At 42.4% G+C, this 17,191-nt stretch overlaps 1 pseudogene; it reads right to left on the bottom strand.

Moving 5' to 3' along the window:
• Positions 1-16,899, bottom strand: part of LOC117746380 — a 144,657-nt pseudogene extending 127,758 nt beyond the window's left edge.
• Between the last annotated feature and the right edge of the window lie 292 nt (positions 16,900-17,191).

Below are 17,191 nucleotides of genomic sequence, written 5' to 3'. Positions count from 1 at the left end.
GTAGACAGGAGGAGATAACAAACACCACCGCCACCATTAACGGCCAAACAGAGCTCCCCTTACAGTAAATGTCACTGCGTTTATTTGAAATGAACAGAAACACCAAAACTGAACCACTAAGACCACAAGTCACATTTGCCAATAGCTTCTTTTTTTTCCTTCTGTATTTCTTTCACTGGGAAAATAGGTGGAAAAAACACCTCGCCGTTGTCCTTGAACATCTAAAGAGAGATATGTGAAGCTCAAGTCTGAAACCCGCGGCTGGGGTCCCTCCACCACTGCAGTCCTCTCTTATTATGCTGCTGTGGTTTATGGTCTGTGCATGATGAGTGTGTGGCTGGGTCAGGGTGGGCGAAATAAACAGAGAGAGAGAGAGAGAGAGAAAGAGAGGGGAAGCAGAGAAGCAACAGAAAACACTTTTGCAACAACAACTGCACCAAACAGAAACTGATACTTTGGGCCAAAATCAGCCTTTAATTAAACATGAAATTTTGATCATTCAGCGGCGATGACACGAATACGTGAGAACGAACCTGGGCGAAAAAGAATCTGCACAGAGTTTTTATTTTGCAAATGCTCATTTTACATTATCTCCGTAACTGTATAACCACATGCTTGCAATTTATTTACTTTTTTTTCTTCCTTTAAAAAGGCATTGAATAGTTGCGATGGGTCAAAGTCTTTTAAGGAGCTGGAAGCAATAAAACAGTTCTGAACTTCAGTGGAGATTTTTAGAGATGGAAATATACTTTTGCGACGATGCACAGGAACGTATCTGCGGAGCCACACGACCAGGGGTGTTATGGGTAACCATGGGTAACCGTATAGGTCAAAGAGGAGCCAGCGTACAAACCTTAACCACACCTGTTATCATTGTAACCCTGAGGACAAAGGTTCCCGAATGTAAGAATTATACTTTTTTGATTCAGGATGTTTTAATCATCCTGAATCACCGGTGAACTTTGTTGAAGATGCTGAGATGGAGCAAATGACACCTTTATGATACTCGCTGGTACATGAAGTGACCTCATCCACCTTCAACCAGAGCAGAGAGGTGTACAGGCAGAGTGAGTCTAAACACCTGCATGGGAGCAAAGGGCCTTTAAAAGGTGCAACAATCATCATTCTTGATAGATTGCCTCCACGCGGCTCTCAACATGGCGCCGGCTGAGAACTGAGGCTAACAACAGCAGAAGTGCTGACAGTGCTTATAAGAACATGCAGGTGGGCGCTACACTACTGCAACGACGTTTCGTCAATGTTTTGATGCTCTGGATTCAAGACTCATCTCCTTTAAATAAATTGTATTTAAAGAGGGATGTTGTCTAATATATGTTAAATACTGTAAATGTTAAATACTGGCAGCAAAAAGTTGGAATAGTATCACAAAATATTCCCGAACCCCATTCCTGAAACCAACTATACGCACCTTGAGCAGCATGAGAATGCATGCAGAGAAAGATTGAGGGATATGGACACGAAGAAGAAACAAAAAGTACATATATATATATATAGGTATAGACTAGAAAGGATGGAGGAGTGGAAAGAGGAAGTATTGAGAAGAAAGAGCACCACAGCAGCAGGAGGGCAGAGATCCAGGTAAGAGAGGAAAGAGAGAGATATGAGTATGAAAAGAAAATCAAGACAAATGTGTCGGGAGGATGAATGAAGAAAGAAGCTGACAACAGGAGAAAAAAAACCCAACAGGAACAGAAAGATGAGTCGCAATGGAGAGGACTTAAAAGTTTGCAGCAGATCTGAGTCAGAAACAGCAGGAAGGAAGCCAGAGAGAATCAGATCAATCTTTAGTGAGACTGTGTTCATGTTTCTTTCACGGAGGAAGAAGAACTGAGGAGCTCCACTCTTACCTGAACAGGTCGTCTTCATTAGACTCATGTCTCCTCCCCCCTCGTCTCCTCGTTCCTTCCCCTGTCTAACTGTAGAGGACGCTGCACTCTGTCTCTCTCTCATTGTCTCACTATCTTACGTCTAACTGCTGTGACATCACAGCGCAGCAGGAACATCAGACCCCAGAACACTTTCTGTATAATTACGCTGCACGTCGCTTTGAGTGACATATATCCTCGCTGAAGTGGAAAATTGGGGAATATTCTTTTTTGTTGGTGTGTGTGTGTGTGTGCATCAATTCAAACATAATTCGGTGAAATTCAGGCCGACACACTCCACCACTCCGCCAGGATTTAAGGATTTGGAGGGTTTTAGTTTGACTGCACAGCATGAGCTTGTATTAACTGTGGCGGTTAACAGTTTGACAGAAGAACACAGGTGGGCGTGAGGAGAGGAAAAAGATGAAAAGATAAAAGATGGAGCAGAGAGAGAGAGGGGCGAGGAGGAAGATGAACAATGGCATTCTGCACACTGTAACATTACCTGTAACAGCAAATGCAGAAAGGAAAGGAAAAAGACAAACGAGGACAAGAAACATGAGCTCATGAGCTCTGTGTGCATGTTGTGGAGGAGGACAGCTAAACTATGGAGGGATGGAGCACTTGTTCCACCATCTGTTTCGACTAGAGGCATCAATCACTGCTCTCTCTCTCTCTCTCTCTCTCTCCTACCTTGGTCAACCCCACCCCTTTTCTTTCTCTCTTCCTCCTTCTGCCCGGGAAGCTTAACAGCAACACCCCACTTCATTCTCACACACTCTGCCTCAATGTAAATCATCAATGGTGCTTCACGAAACCAGCAACCTCTCAGTCCCAAAGCCACATCCCCAACCTGGGTGCAACCTTTTTCTCTTACACACACCTTCACACTCTGGCTGCTCTTTGCAATGTGTGCGTGTGTTTGTGTGTGTGTGTGTGTGTGTGTGTGTGTGCATGTGTGTGCACAAATGTGGCACCGGTCCCAGGATGCTCATCATGCTGCACTGGCACCAAATTAACCAGAAAGAAAACAGATAACCTTGTTTTATGGACACAGTGGATGAACTGACTTATGAACAGTGGCAACAATGCTTCTTTTCGCCCGCAGAGGATACAAGCACTCAGGTGACACCTGCTGTCTTTGTTTCTTTACATGCCAAACACTCCGCTCTGGGAATCAGGTGCATTCTTTGTGCAGCGTCCGAAAATGCAAAAAGCTTTTTAGGGGGAATCAAACACAGTAAAATGTAGTAGGCTACAAATGCATTAAACAAGGTGAGGACGATGCATACAAGTTATAGACCCGTGACTATGTTACTCACTGTTAAACTGATCCAGATATCATATATAGACAAACAAATAAGTGACATTAAAACAAGTGAATGCTCCTATTTGTCAAACAACTGAGCGATGATGCGCCACCGAAACCCTTCAAAAAGAAGAAGAAGAAAGCTCTGCACTTTTTTAGGGTTAATAGAGTAAATCAGGAGCTTTACATACTCGCTCCGTGTCCTCGGGGGAAAAGTATACAAACATGAACACAATTAAATAAAGAAGAAGCGCATCGCCTGCTCACCTTCTCGGGTCGTCCCGCACGAGCTGGAGAGAAGCAGAGCGACTTGAGCGATAATCCAAGCGGCTCTTTTACTCCTAACATCCATGATGAGGAAGCGGAGAGAGGCTGCAGAGAAGAGAGAGAGAGAGACGGCTACCTCTCCTCTCCAGCTCCGAGAGAGATCTCCTTAAAACCCGACAGGAGGAGGAGAGAAAGAGAGAGAGAGAGGGAGAGAGAGAAAGAGACGGCTACCTCTCCTCTCCAGCTCTGAGAGAGATCTCCTTAAAACCCGACAGGAGGAAGAGAGGAGGAGAGAGAGGGAGAGAGAGACGGCTACCTCTCCTCTCCAGCTCTGAGAGAGATCTCCTTAAAACCCGACAGGAGGAAGAGAGGAGGAGAGAGAGAGAGAGAGAGAGAGAGAGAGGGGAGAGTTGAGAGAGAGAGAAAAAGAGAGTAGAGAGGGAGAAGGATGAGAGAGAGGGAGCTAGAGAAAGAAAGGAGAGAGGTAGAGAGAGAGAAGGAGAGAGAAGGAGAGAGGGGGGAAGATGGGTCCGGTACCAATGTGAACATACTTGGCCACACAATTAGCGAGCTACCTTGTAGTAATTACTTAGATCTTATATGTATTATGTGTGGAAATATTTGTTTTTGTCTCATTTATTCGTGACTGTATCTACTTATTTGTCTTTGAGCATGACAATGAACACAATACAAAAGTCAATAGAACATGTGAAAAACATATAAGAAAATAAAAATATATTTGGAAGAGCTATAAAGATGTTTAAATGTGCAAAGTATTGGCCAAACAAGATGCACAAATGTCCACAGTATGAAGTATAAAATGCAAAGAATATGTGCATAATTTAGGTTGAGTGTCAGTATCAGAACAAATTAAAACTCCTTTACTCTTCACATTTAATGGTTCATTTAACTTGAATAGATCTCCTCTTAGTAAGGAGAACTTAGTTCCCCTTGAACGTATGAACTGCTAAGCTAAGCTAAGCTAAGCTAAGCTAAGCTAACTGTGGCTTGATGGTGGCCAAGATACTGCGAGAGTTGTATCAACCTCCTCATCCGACTCTTAGCAAGAAAGCAAACAAACAAATCATCCCAAAATGAACAATTATTTTTATATAATTCTTGCTAATAAAATTCTCATGAAACAGTATTTGAGATTGTTTTGTACGTTCGGAAACCTTAGTATGAAGTATGAAACCGACACGACTCAAATTGAATACTTGTTTCGGTCATATACGCATATATGTAAGTAAACACTTAGACACTATGCTGACATAAATATCCCACAATGCAATGCGGAAGTGACGACAACATTCGTCACAGAAAATGTCCGACAGCTCTCAAATCTTCAATTTAAGCGCAGATTTGCTGTGCGTATTGTGTATATATATATATATATATATATATATATATATATATATATATATTTATACACAATACATATATATATATACACAATATATATATATATATTTATACACAATACGCACAGCAAATTGTGTATGTAGGCTGAACTAATGACATATATATATATATATATATATATATATATATATATATATATATATATGTCATTAGTTCAGCCTGATCATTCTCACTATTCATGTTTTGGTTTAATAAGGTTTGGCATGGGTTACCACGGTTACACACATCCAACAGACAAGCCAGCAACTGGCAATTACAGGTCAGAAAAAAATCCACAGTTTGTCACACGTGTATTGGATGTGATTTCAGACGCAGCCTGTTCTTAACGCAGAGCTCATCATGTGGCTTCCTGTGTGGTTGGACTCACAACCTTTCCTGGTTCCTCGTTCCTGGTTCTAGAACCCTTCAGGTAGCTAGAGAGGCCCTCCACTTTGAATCCTAACAAAAATCATGCACTGAAGGGGCAACATGGCTGCTTCCGGTTATTTCCCCTCGATCCACGACAATACGGAACAAAACCAGAACATCTGGGCTAGTTTTCAGCCGAACCCCAAACAGCCGAACTGCCTGACCGTCGGTCCCGCTAAAGACCCCGCCGCTGTGGATTGGCAACGCGGCGCCGGTCGAGTCCGCTCGCTGGCGCGGTGGCTCCAGGCGGCCTTGACGGCGTCCGGCGGTCCAGCAGCGCCTCTGGAAGTCCTCAGTGGGCCGGCGGAGGGTCCCGGCTCAGCCCCCGGGAGCGAAGAAGAAGAAATATGCGAGCTCTGCATCAGTCTCAAGGAAATGGAGTTGCGCAACATGATGGGAGAAACTCCAGAAACCCTGCGGTGTAAGTAGACAATGATGCTAATCACCCACGCTGCTATCAGACAGCTTATAGCCCACTTTACTTCACAAATCACTATAATTATTGATTCCTTTTGAGTCTGCTTCTCAGGAAAAATTACATGAACACAAGAAAAGAAAAATCAATGTATACAATGTTTATTTTTAAATGATATTTCTTTCATTCTGTCTGTCTCTCTCTCTTTCAGATAAAACTCGGAGGAACATCGGTTGCCAGTTGTTGGAAAACCGAAAGACGAAGAGAAAACATGTGAAAAACATTTATTTTAATCAATAAATACTTCACAGTCTTCTGAACCAGCGTCAAACTATCCAAACTTGTTAGAGATCTCTGTTATCCGGCACAAGAATGGGAAAAAGTGTTCACTTCTAGTGACACAACAATGCTATAAGATTATGCTTTTTGAACTGAACATAATGGTTTTACAAATATTTCTGTGACAATGCTTTTAAAAACAAACACAAAGAGGGCTTTTGGAGTAATTTTTGGCATATTTTTCTGATTCCAGACCGCCAAACCTTTTTCAGAGATTAAAACAATACTTTAAGGTTTAGAGGACTAAGTTTGAGTCCACATTTTTGCAATATCTATCTGGCACTCAAATGCAATACAATGTTATCCTGTAAAAGTAATTTAATGCCGTATTTAATTGTTTTACCAACTTTTTACTAAAGCAAAGACTAATTAGTGAACCAGAAAAAAAGAAAATAATTTTCTCAAAATACCTCCTGGCCTTTATGCTTCCATACAATTTATGTATTGGTCATCAAATAGGAATTGCACAGTGTCTAATTTATGCATTGCTCTACGCGGATGATTGTCCATTAGTTTTGCATGACCGACAAATAATTATAATTATAATAAACACACCTTATTTGTATGGCACCTGTCCAAACAATGTAAGAAAGTGCTTCACAGCAATAAATAATAACAATAATGCTAACGATAAAAAAATTAGCAATGAAATAAAAGTCAGAGAAATAAAAACTTTTATTTCAAAAAGCAGAATGTTTTAAGATGTCAGCAGGTAAGTCATTCTAGAGTTTGGGAGCCTGATCTACAACAGTAATCAGTGGGATCAATAGCTATTTATTCAATATGCAGTATGTGTAATGTAATGCACATTTTTCCTCCCCTAAGTACTTGATGTCTTGTCTTATGTTTTGTGTCCTAGTGTATGGGATTTAGAGGCATACGTGACGTAAAAATACGCAAAAGACCTTCTCTGGTTTGTCCCTTCTGGGCTGCTGTAGAAACATGGCGGACTCCGTGAAGATGTAGATGTAAACATCTCATTCTGAGCTAACAAGTTCAAGATCAGATTTGCTTGCTGTCACGCTCGATGGGGCAGCAATCACAGGGAGTAAAATACTGAAAATATTGTTTAGGAAATGAGGAGAGTGAAATCATGCAGTAGGAGATATTCCTCTTCCATATACATGTTTTTCTCTGGCAGACAACTTTGGGAACTATTGAAAAAAAAAAAGAAAACCTGCTACATGCACAATCAGCCTATACCCCTCTGCCTCTTAAGAGCTTGTGACACATGGCACTGGTTTGATCCCACCTTGATTACTGCTCAGCAGTCTGGTTGTTTGTGGCAAAGAAAACGGTGTCTAGGCTCCAAAGAGTTCAGAATAGAGCTATCTGTTAGAGTCTGTAGAGAATACATGCCAGTCCCTGGTGGATCAGAGGATGGGTTGGCATGCGGTCTAGTGAGTCCTTTTGAAATATCTGTTATAGTTGAACCACCAGATTCTATAAGGACTTCATGGCACCCGACTCTCACGTTTCATTTAGCCTTCTTTTTCTTCTTCTATAAGATTCAAGTGTAAAGTTCTGAATGGAAAATTGTCTCCTGGCCTTAGAAGTCAAGCGTGTGGTTGTAATCCCAACAGGTGGATCAAAGCAACCGGGAATAAATACACAGCAGGAGCTCCAGCCTCCAAGTTGTGTAACACAGAACCGCCTGGGGACGAGGTTATGGCATCATGTTCAGCAGACGAGGTCCAGCATTGAATATGAACTCGACACATTTATGAGGGAGAAGCTTTTTGGTCGTGTTCATTGCATGGTCAAAAAGAAGAAAAAGGGAGAGGGGAAGACGTGCAGAGAGAGAGAGAGAGAGTCAGCAGGGGGATCTGATCATGAAAACCAGACAGCAGGGGAATAAAACAGGTGAGAAAAGACCTGTAGACACAGCGAGGGAATTAGACAACACTGAAGCCAAGGGATCACACACACACACACACACACACGCACAAAACATGAGCGTCACACACCTCGGGGGCCTACACAGAGAAACCAGCTGGCTGTTTAATGTTCAAATCTGACGGGTGAGAGACTTTAAAACTCTGTAAACCTGAGATATGTAAAAAAACACAGCACAAACAGCAGGCTTTCAGGTCGCAGGGGAGGTTTAAAAACGTAATAACAATAAATCCCGAAGGTCAAACACACACACACACACACACAGCAGGAAAGTTCAATGTGAAATGAACATTCCCAACATCTTAAACAAAGAAAGGGAACAATGTGTGATGCCCTTCCAACAAGCCGAATAATGAAACACCATCTCAGTTGGTTGTATTTGTAGTATTCTGCAACAAGAGGACAGTCACCCTGGAATTGTGTTGTTATTTTTTTTCTGCTGTGTGAAAAACAGCAAACGGCTGAAAATAAATAAAAGGCCAGGATTTTGTGATTTTTCTAGTGTGGAAGCCTTTTTGTTCGTTTGACCTTTTGGACCAATTACAGGAGGTTCTGTCCGCTTCTCCTCCCTCCCCATTACCTGACTGCCCCGCCCATCTACACACCTGTATCTGTCCGAAATGCGTGGAGGCGCGGTGCCACGTTCCCCAGTAGGACGCAAGGTAGCCGCGAGGTTGTCAGCTCGTGATACTCTTCAGGGTCTCCGCCAGTTTAATGCGATACCAGCTTTTTCATTTTTTTATTTTCTACGTTTAACTGATTGGTCACAATTCTTCATTATTAACATCCCTAAAAAGTCTGCTCTGTATGAAAAAAATACAAACATCTGATCAAAATGTGTCATAGTTAGAACTGTAATGGTGTTATTATAAGTACTAATATACTAAGTCAAAAGTATTATTTTTTTAATGCTTTCACAGCATTTTTAACATTCAAGAAAGAAAGCCACAAGGGCCCAAGCTTCCTTTCCTACCAACACATCCGCTCACTTTTCCTACATCAACATGACATGATGGTGTTTATGTCGGATGTGTTGCGGTTATTTCCCATGAAAAACTGGGTGCAAGTAGAGGAAATGGACTAAAAGGATGACTCTGCACTTCCAGGTGACACACTGCTCTCACTTCCAGTTTGCACTCGGGATGTTTTTTTGTTATTTCACGCTCTCTCGGGTCTTCTTGTCGTCCAAATACTTCCATAAAAACAACAAGCTTTTGTTTGGCTGAGCACTCACTCGGCCGTTGCCTCCCAAAGGCATCAAACCGCCGAGTTAGTCGGTCAAAGCGTGTCATTATATTTTGAAAGAGAGAGTGAGAGTGAGAGAGAGAGAGAGAGAGAGGCAGGTTTGAGTGTGAATTAAACTGAAACTGTGATACGGGTGATGCATCTTTAATCTCTTTAGTCTCCATTTAGTTTTGCAGTGTTGAATTATTACATTCACGCGGCAAATTCGTGATCACTTTCTCACACATAATTGGGGAAAGCTTGAATATTTATGTGCAAACTGAATATGTGTGTGAGAGGGAGGTTGTGGTGCTTTTACTGTGCTAACATCTCACAATAAAGTATTCACACGTTAGCCTGCTGTTAAGGTCAGCTCGCACGAAGATTTAAAAAAACAAAAATCTTTTATGGCTAAATCTATTTTTATTCCCCCGATGGAATCACCACAATCAATTAATTTTGGTGAACTTTGACCCCCGATGCACGGAAGCAATCTCGATAAACTGCTATATCTTAATGGCCGCGTTACACTTTTGACCTCCACTGTCTGCGTATACAAATGTTCTGCAGGCGGTTAGCGAGCCGTCGAGCCTCCTCAGACTCCTCCTCTCTCCTCCCAGGATTCACACCTGAGCGGCTCTCTGACGGCATGAGGCGCTTTGTGAATACACTTATCTTTGACGGGATCCCGTCGCAATTTAAAGCGGAATTTCTCATACAAACGGCATTATTCTAGGAATTTCCTTTGAATTTCATCAGCGGCAGCAACTCTTTCTCGTAGAACGTTGTCTGAATACGGACCTTCAGTCTAAATTATCTGGAAGTAGTACAAGGATCTGTCCATGCACACACACACACACACACACAGCGAGCCGTCAGTAGAACAGTTATTAGCCGGTAATGGAGTAAACTGAGGCATCGCAGGCTGAAAGTGTATCTGACATGAGACGGGTTGTTCCTGAGCCGCTGCCTTTTGTTGAGACCCAGACGGAGCGGGCTGGAGATCGATATCTCCGACTCTGCTTTATATTTACAGCAGCGGCCGCCGGCTGTCGGAGGCCCGGCTGCCTGACCGCCCGCCCGACCCCCCGCCAGACCGGCCGGCCAGTTGGCCGAAAACAGAAAAGACACTCAGGAGTTTCTTTGAGAGCGGAGCTGAGATCAAGCTGCTGGAGGCCAGGAAAAGAAGGAAAAGAGAAGTCAACTCTTCTGTGGACTGTAGACACTGATGCGTTGTATTGGGGGGCACTGAGGGGCACTGATGGGGGGTAAGGAGAGGGTCGCCCTTCTATCGGCTGTTAATTAAAGACCCATTGATCGATGGATAGATGGGCTCATTAGAATATAAAATTAAAAAATGCTGGGTTTTCCTATCAGGCTGCACATACATTCCACAGTAAAACAAAGACCTCCCGATGTTTGATGGTCCAGTTACTAGCTAAGTGTGCCTCTGTGTGCTTTCGGCTGTGCATTTGTGCTCAGACTGTACTCACATTATGTGTTAATTAATGTGCCCTGTCCCTTCTTTAATAAATGAATACACCTGTCCCCCACCTGAGCATCTCCACCTGCGCCTCGAGAGCTGCCTTTGCAAAAGGTGCAGATTCAGGCTTTTTTTTCCAATAGGGGTTGTTAAAGAGACAGGCACCTAAAACGTAGCGTTTCAGACTGAATACAGGTTTATTCAGACAGTATGAGAAGATTTTTTTACATTTAAGTACGTTAACATATTAGATACCTTAAATAAAAGTATGCACCTGAGAATGAGCACGATATGTCCCCTTTAGTGATGAGGAACTATTCCACATGTGCCAGTTTCAGTGCATTGGATTAAAAAAAAAAGAAATGATAAATTGGGGGTTGGACCCCAGAGAGTTTACATATGCAGTCAGTCCTCAAACTGGGTCACAGGTGTGTTAACTTTTGAACCAACTTTTGAACCAACTTTTGGGACCAAAAAAAGCTTCCAATTATATGTTAAAAACAAATGAAAACAAAAACAAATGAATGGCACTCGAATTATCTTCACGTCGTTCTGAGATCAATCCTATTGACGATCGATGATTAATGCGTCCATCCGAAGAGATTAAATCTAAGAATATGTAATAACAATCAGGGATTGACGAAAAAACTACTCAAAAAAAAATCACCCACGCGCTTTTAATGACTCGTGCAATTACCTCTGCTGTCTGGGTTTAATGAACTGCTCTAAGAATTAATGACGGAAAGAAAAGAAGACGGAAACAAAAATCTCCTGAAAACCAGATTTTTGTGCCTGGGAAAAAAAGGGAGTTGTTAGAACCTCAAGCGCGGCCGGTTCTGCGTTGTTAAATCCACACATGACAGATGGTGTGAAATGCCTGCAGGCCGCCAGTCAGATGATTAAGACCGCGGCAGGATTCCTCAGCGAGGCACTTCCTGGCTCTGCTGGGCGGACTACAGGTGAGCTGCTCCTCATCTGATCTTGCAGAGGGTTTTGTTTGGCGTTCAGGTTTTCGACGGTCTCCGCTGGCTCCTTGGAAAACAAAACCTGTGTAATTGGAGGTCGGTTTTGTAAGAATAATTTCCCCTGTGTGTCTGTGGTTTAAGATCAATTTGTACTCGTCTTGTCTCGTCTGACGGGGAACATATAAATGTAAAATATAGAATTTCATTCAACACTTTTATAGAAAAGGTTCAGCTTTTTTTGTATCGACACAACGATAAAAGAGTAATTACATTACATAATGGGTCATAATTTAAAACGGGGCTCTGTGAGCGGACATAACATCTTTTTAATGTCAAAAGGGTGCAAATTCTAGAGATTACTTTTGTGTTAAAATCGTTGATCATCCCAAAAATGTTGATGTATTATCTGATTGCCAATATTTGGCTATTAAATAATTCATTCATTCATTTTGCATATTTCCTAAAGGATATTTTGTCCGTTGATGAACTTAAACCTTATTACAATGGTGATATGCTGTATATTCAGGTACATTTAAGGCATTTTAAGAAGGTGCATTGGGGCAACTTGAGGTTCAGAGTCTCGCTCCAAGACACTGATGCTTGTAGGAGCCGGGGATCGAACCTTGTGGTTAAAGGATGACCCTCTCTACCTACTGAACCACTTGGACCACCACACGCAAGACTCCAGCATATGCCAGCTGACATGAACCCACAATCAGGTTTAAATTGACAATAATAACTATGATCCAACCCCGGCCAGACACATTGTCTCACTGCTCTGACGCAGCTGAGCTAATTGCAGAGAAGCATGGCTGAAATAACACATGGAAAGACACGTCTGCAGCCAACAAACATGATTAACACCATTTATGATTGCATCAATACAAAACACTATTTCAGTTTTTGTCCTGCATCTCACGTCATGAAGTCACATCAAAGGAGAAAATGGGGATATAAGCCACCACATAAAAAGGGGCCTGATATCGTATATGTTTAATCCGTAGACAAATTAAATAAAAATAAAAAAGTCATATTGTCGATTGAGCTTTTGAGCAAAGGCACTGAGCTGCTTCTGCACGGGCACAGATCGATGGATGGAGGTGAATTTGGCCAAATCTAATAATGTGACCTTCCCTCACCTTTAGCGGCTCATCCTGTCGTATCCTATGATTTTAACACGTCCCATTCAATTAAAAACAGCCCGAAGGTGTTTCATAATCCTGAGGAATCAAATACACTTTACACACCAACAGGCAGCAGCTCTGCTCTACTGACTCTATTCTCTCAAAAGTCCACAACGGACATAAAAATAACATAATATCTGAAAAGAAAAAAATAAGTTTCATTGCATTAAAAATAATAACCAGCATATTCTGTTTTCCTCTGTATCAATGTCATTTTGTCTATTTTCTGAATGCAAGAATGAAAATTGGATTGTTAGTTTTCTGTATAAAATATATTGTGTTTGATGTTGCCAATCCTAACCAAGCTTGTATTTACAGTCACTAATGCATTCACTGTTATGAACTCACACACCACCCTTGTAGGCCTACTACAGTAAGACAATACCCCCCATGCTCATCCATTGATCCCCTGCGTGGAGCAGTCTCTGAGCAGTATCATATGGATTTCACCTTGGCTGAAATACACTATTTACTACTTTATATGCTCAGGCTCTCTGTCGGTCTAAATATGGAATATGGAAGTCCAGGAAGCGTGATACTGAAATGAGTATCACATTTTAATTTCTAAAGAGCACCGAGAGGAAATTAATCAGCTTGTCGATCAGAGCGCAGTAGATAACCAGAGTGTAAATGGATCCAGCAGAGCTTTTGGTGCATTAATGGCCTCATTAAAAGTAAAAGAGGAAAAAAAGGGGTTTCATTAAACCTGAAAACAGAATTTCAATTCCCTTCCTTCATTAAAAAATGTGCTAAATTTGATATTTACCATGTGAAGATAGAGTGGAAGTAGAGAATGAAATCACTCTCCCTCTGCTTTATTTACAAGGCCGGGGCCGACCACGCATGCTTTTAGTGCATGTGAGCACTCACCGCTGGCTAGCTCATGGCCACCACTCCGCACTGCGCTCCTACAGCGGTCACAGACGGTCACTCTCGTTACCAGTCCATCTTTACCACTGACAGTCTATAAGATAGTTAGCACTGTTAGCTCTGTCACTAGTTTCCCAATAGTTAGCACTATTAGCTCTGTCTTTAGTTTCCACATAGTTAGCACTGTTAGCTCTGTCACTAGTTTACCCATAGTTAGCACTGTTAGCTCTGTCACTAGTTTCCACATAGTTAGCATTGTTAGCTCTGTCAACAGTTTCCCCATAGTTAGCACTGTTAGCTCTGTCACTAGTTTACCCATAGTTAGCACTGTTAGCTCTGTCACTAGTTTCCCCATAGTTAGCACTGTTAGCTCTGTCACTAGTTTCCACATAGTTAGCACTGTTAGCTCTGTCACTAGTTTACCCATAGTTAGCACTGTTAGCTCTGTCACTAGTTTCCACATAGTTAGCACTGTTAGCGCTGTCAACAGTTTCCCCATAGTTAGCACTGTTAGCTCTGTCACTAATTTCCCAATAGTTAGCACTGTTAGCTCTGTCTCTAGTTTCCCCATAGTTAGCACTGTTAGCTCTGTCACTAGTTTCCCCATAGTTAGCACTGTTAGCGCTGTCACTATTTTCCCTATTGTTAGCACTTTTAGCTCTGTCATTAGTTTCCACATAGTTAGCACTGTTAGCTCTGTCACTAGTTTCCCCATAGTTAGCACTATTAGCTCTGTCACTAGTTTCCCCATTGTTTGCACTTTTAGCTCTGTTATTAGCTTTGCCATTGTTAGCACTCTTAGCTCTAGCATCACTTACCGTTGATTGCAGTGTTATTGCTGGTATTGCACTGTTAGCTACGAGCCGTCGGCTCAGCCATCTCCTTGAGAGCCAATGGAAATGCTCCCAATCTTATATTTCTAACCTTTACAGGTGTTTTACAGTCCAACAATTAATGTAGTTGATTAATTACTTATGCACAAGAGTTTAATATGGATTTACCTGGGACTGTTTTTGTGGTAATGGAGGTTGGTTTGCTCAATCGTGTCACCGCTGCCAATGTGCAGTTCATCCTCCCCAGTGAGGACAAATCGAGAAGACAAAGAGGAGAACAATTTGTCCAAATGGCCGTTGGAAGATTGGCTGGCTAACATGGTGTACAGACAGGCGGAGAGACAGAAGCCAGATAGACTGGGGGGACGGACGGCTGGTCAGCCAGCAGAGTTGGGGGAAGATCAAATTATCCAGGAGGAATTCATTTTAATGCAGTTTCATTTCTTTCCAAAATGTCATCAGTTGACACCAGCTATTCCAAAATACTTGAATTAAAGAGGAGAAACAGACATCGTGAGGGGAGAGCAGAGCAGCTGGATAATGAGGGAGCAGAGGGACATAAAACTGTTTTATCAAACCACCTGGATGTCTGCAAGAGCAGCCTGCAGCAGAGACTCTGGAGAATGAGCCTGGAAACCACCAGCAACACACTCCGATCCAGGGCTTTAGGTTAACCTGAACCCCGCTAGAAGAAAACACAGGAGGACACAAATGAAACTTGCCTGTACTCAGGGAGGCTCTTCGCCTGAAGAAGAGTAGTTCTAATATAACCTCAGGGGCAATTTGGCTAAGAGAATGATAAATGCATAATAAAACAAAGAAAAGTACAGCAATGCGTAAAAAGTACACAGTACATCTCTGTTGTCACCAAAACCATCTTGAATAAGCAGAAAAGAAGACTTATGGAGCACCGTGTCGAATCCATAGCAGGCAAAATTATATTTTGTTTAAAAATAAATGCTTTTTTTGAAGTGCATCTGATTTAAATTGAACAGCCTCAGAAATGGAAATGCTCTTTCTTTCTTTGTAAAAGTGGTGCTTCAGATCTTTACCCATGATGGGATTTATTCACACAATGTCAGACGGGAGCAACAATATACATGAAAACAGTGAGAATTATATAAACCTATGAAGCTGTGTTTGTGGAAACGTCTCTTTCAAGATAAGAGACATTGAGGCTCTGTGAGCTTTATCAGATGTACTGAGGATAAACAATTCCGGCTTATCTCAGATCGGGTAGAGAGACGCGGTGGCAGAGTGTTGGTTAATACCTTTTGGTTGAAGTGTGGTGTTGTCTCTCAACGCGCCGAGGAAATAGGATCCCGAGTTGAGGTTTAACTGCAGCGAGCACACATATATTTACTTTTACTACGACGATTGTTTTTATCTGCCAGCTATAATTGACCTCTCTGGGTCTGAGAAACAAGCTGTGAAAATATCAAGTTGCTTCTGCGGATTACCTCCGTCTTGTCAAGTGAATAAAAGATTGAACAACCAATCTCGTTTACTGTGGCACGTTCAGAGAGACATAAATAGGGAGACGGAGTCAGCGAAGTGGCATCATCTGCCTGCAGATATTTTCAGCCGGAGAACAAGACGCTGCAGTAATTTAAGCGAAGCCAGCGAGACGGGTAACGGGAGAGTTTACCTGCTGTTAGATCTGACGGAGGGAGAAGAGAAATGGCATTAATAAAAGCAGGGGGGGGGGGAAGATACTGCTGCAATTATTTCTGTGTGCGGTTACCCTCGGTGTGATTGGTGAAGAGGTGCGATGTACTTCAAGAATGCGTACAGGAAGATTGAACCCCAGGATAAAGCCCAGCGCTTGTAGAGGACTGAAATATCCTTCAGTGGGGTGATTTCGGTGGATTACCGGTACCCGGCCTTACCGACAGGCCTGCGCCGGCCATCGGGAGCACCAGGCGAATTCTCCATGGCCTGGTAGGAGTGCCGAGCCTGGCCTTGAAAATGCAAAATGTAAATGGTAAATCAAAGCGTAAACAACAGTCACTCTTAACCGTCAGCCACCACCTGTTTTACCCTGATGGTACAATCTCTGGCTGTCATCACGGATTGGGTTGGGGATTGCCGACGTTGTATTCCCAGTCTAAATTATGTTTCCAGTCCGATTCTGCCCACCGATCTGTTTCTAAATTGTTCCAGAGATTTTTTAAGTTAGAGTTTTGGGTTGTTTACATTTTTCCCCTAAATGGTTACAAAAGAAAACACAGTTGGTTCCTTGTGCTTCGGCGGCCTTCTTCTTTTATTTACAAATGAATAAACCATTTACATTTGTGTTCGACTTTCTGGCTCTAAAGTGACTTCACAGCTTGCTCTAAATACCTGTTAGTACAACCAACTGTCTGTCGGGAGGTTTGTATCCAGCTGGGGGAACCATGAGGCGTGTTGTGAAGCGTGATATTAGAGCCCGAGCTTCACGACGGGAGGCTTCAGAGTCCTAACGACCTCTGAGGATCTCTGACCCGTCAGCTGTGACTCATCTGGAACAAAATGCTGCCGAAAAAGAGAGAAACCGCCTCGAAAAGTGTGAAATGGTGAGGTGACGGAATTAAAAAAGGAGATAGAGTAAACATCGAGCCAAAGTAGGAAAAGTCATATTTTAAATGTTGCAGCCAGAATAAAGTAAAAACATATGCTGATGAGAAGTTGCCCTGGTCGGTTCCTATGGT

The sequence above is a fragment of the Cyclopterus lumpus genome, chromosome 17, assembly GCF_009769545.1.
Source record: "Cyclopterus lumpus isolate fCycLum1 chromosome 17, fCycLum1.pri, whole genome shotgun sequence".
NCBI classification, from domain to species: Eukaryota; Metazoa; Chordata; class Actinopteri; order Perciformes; family Cyclopteridae; genus Cyclopterus; species Cyclopterus lumpus.
The sequence above is the reverse complement of the archived record's forward strand: the minus strand, read 5'-3'. Positions and strand labels throughout refer to the sequence as shown.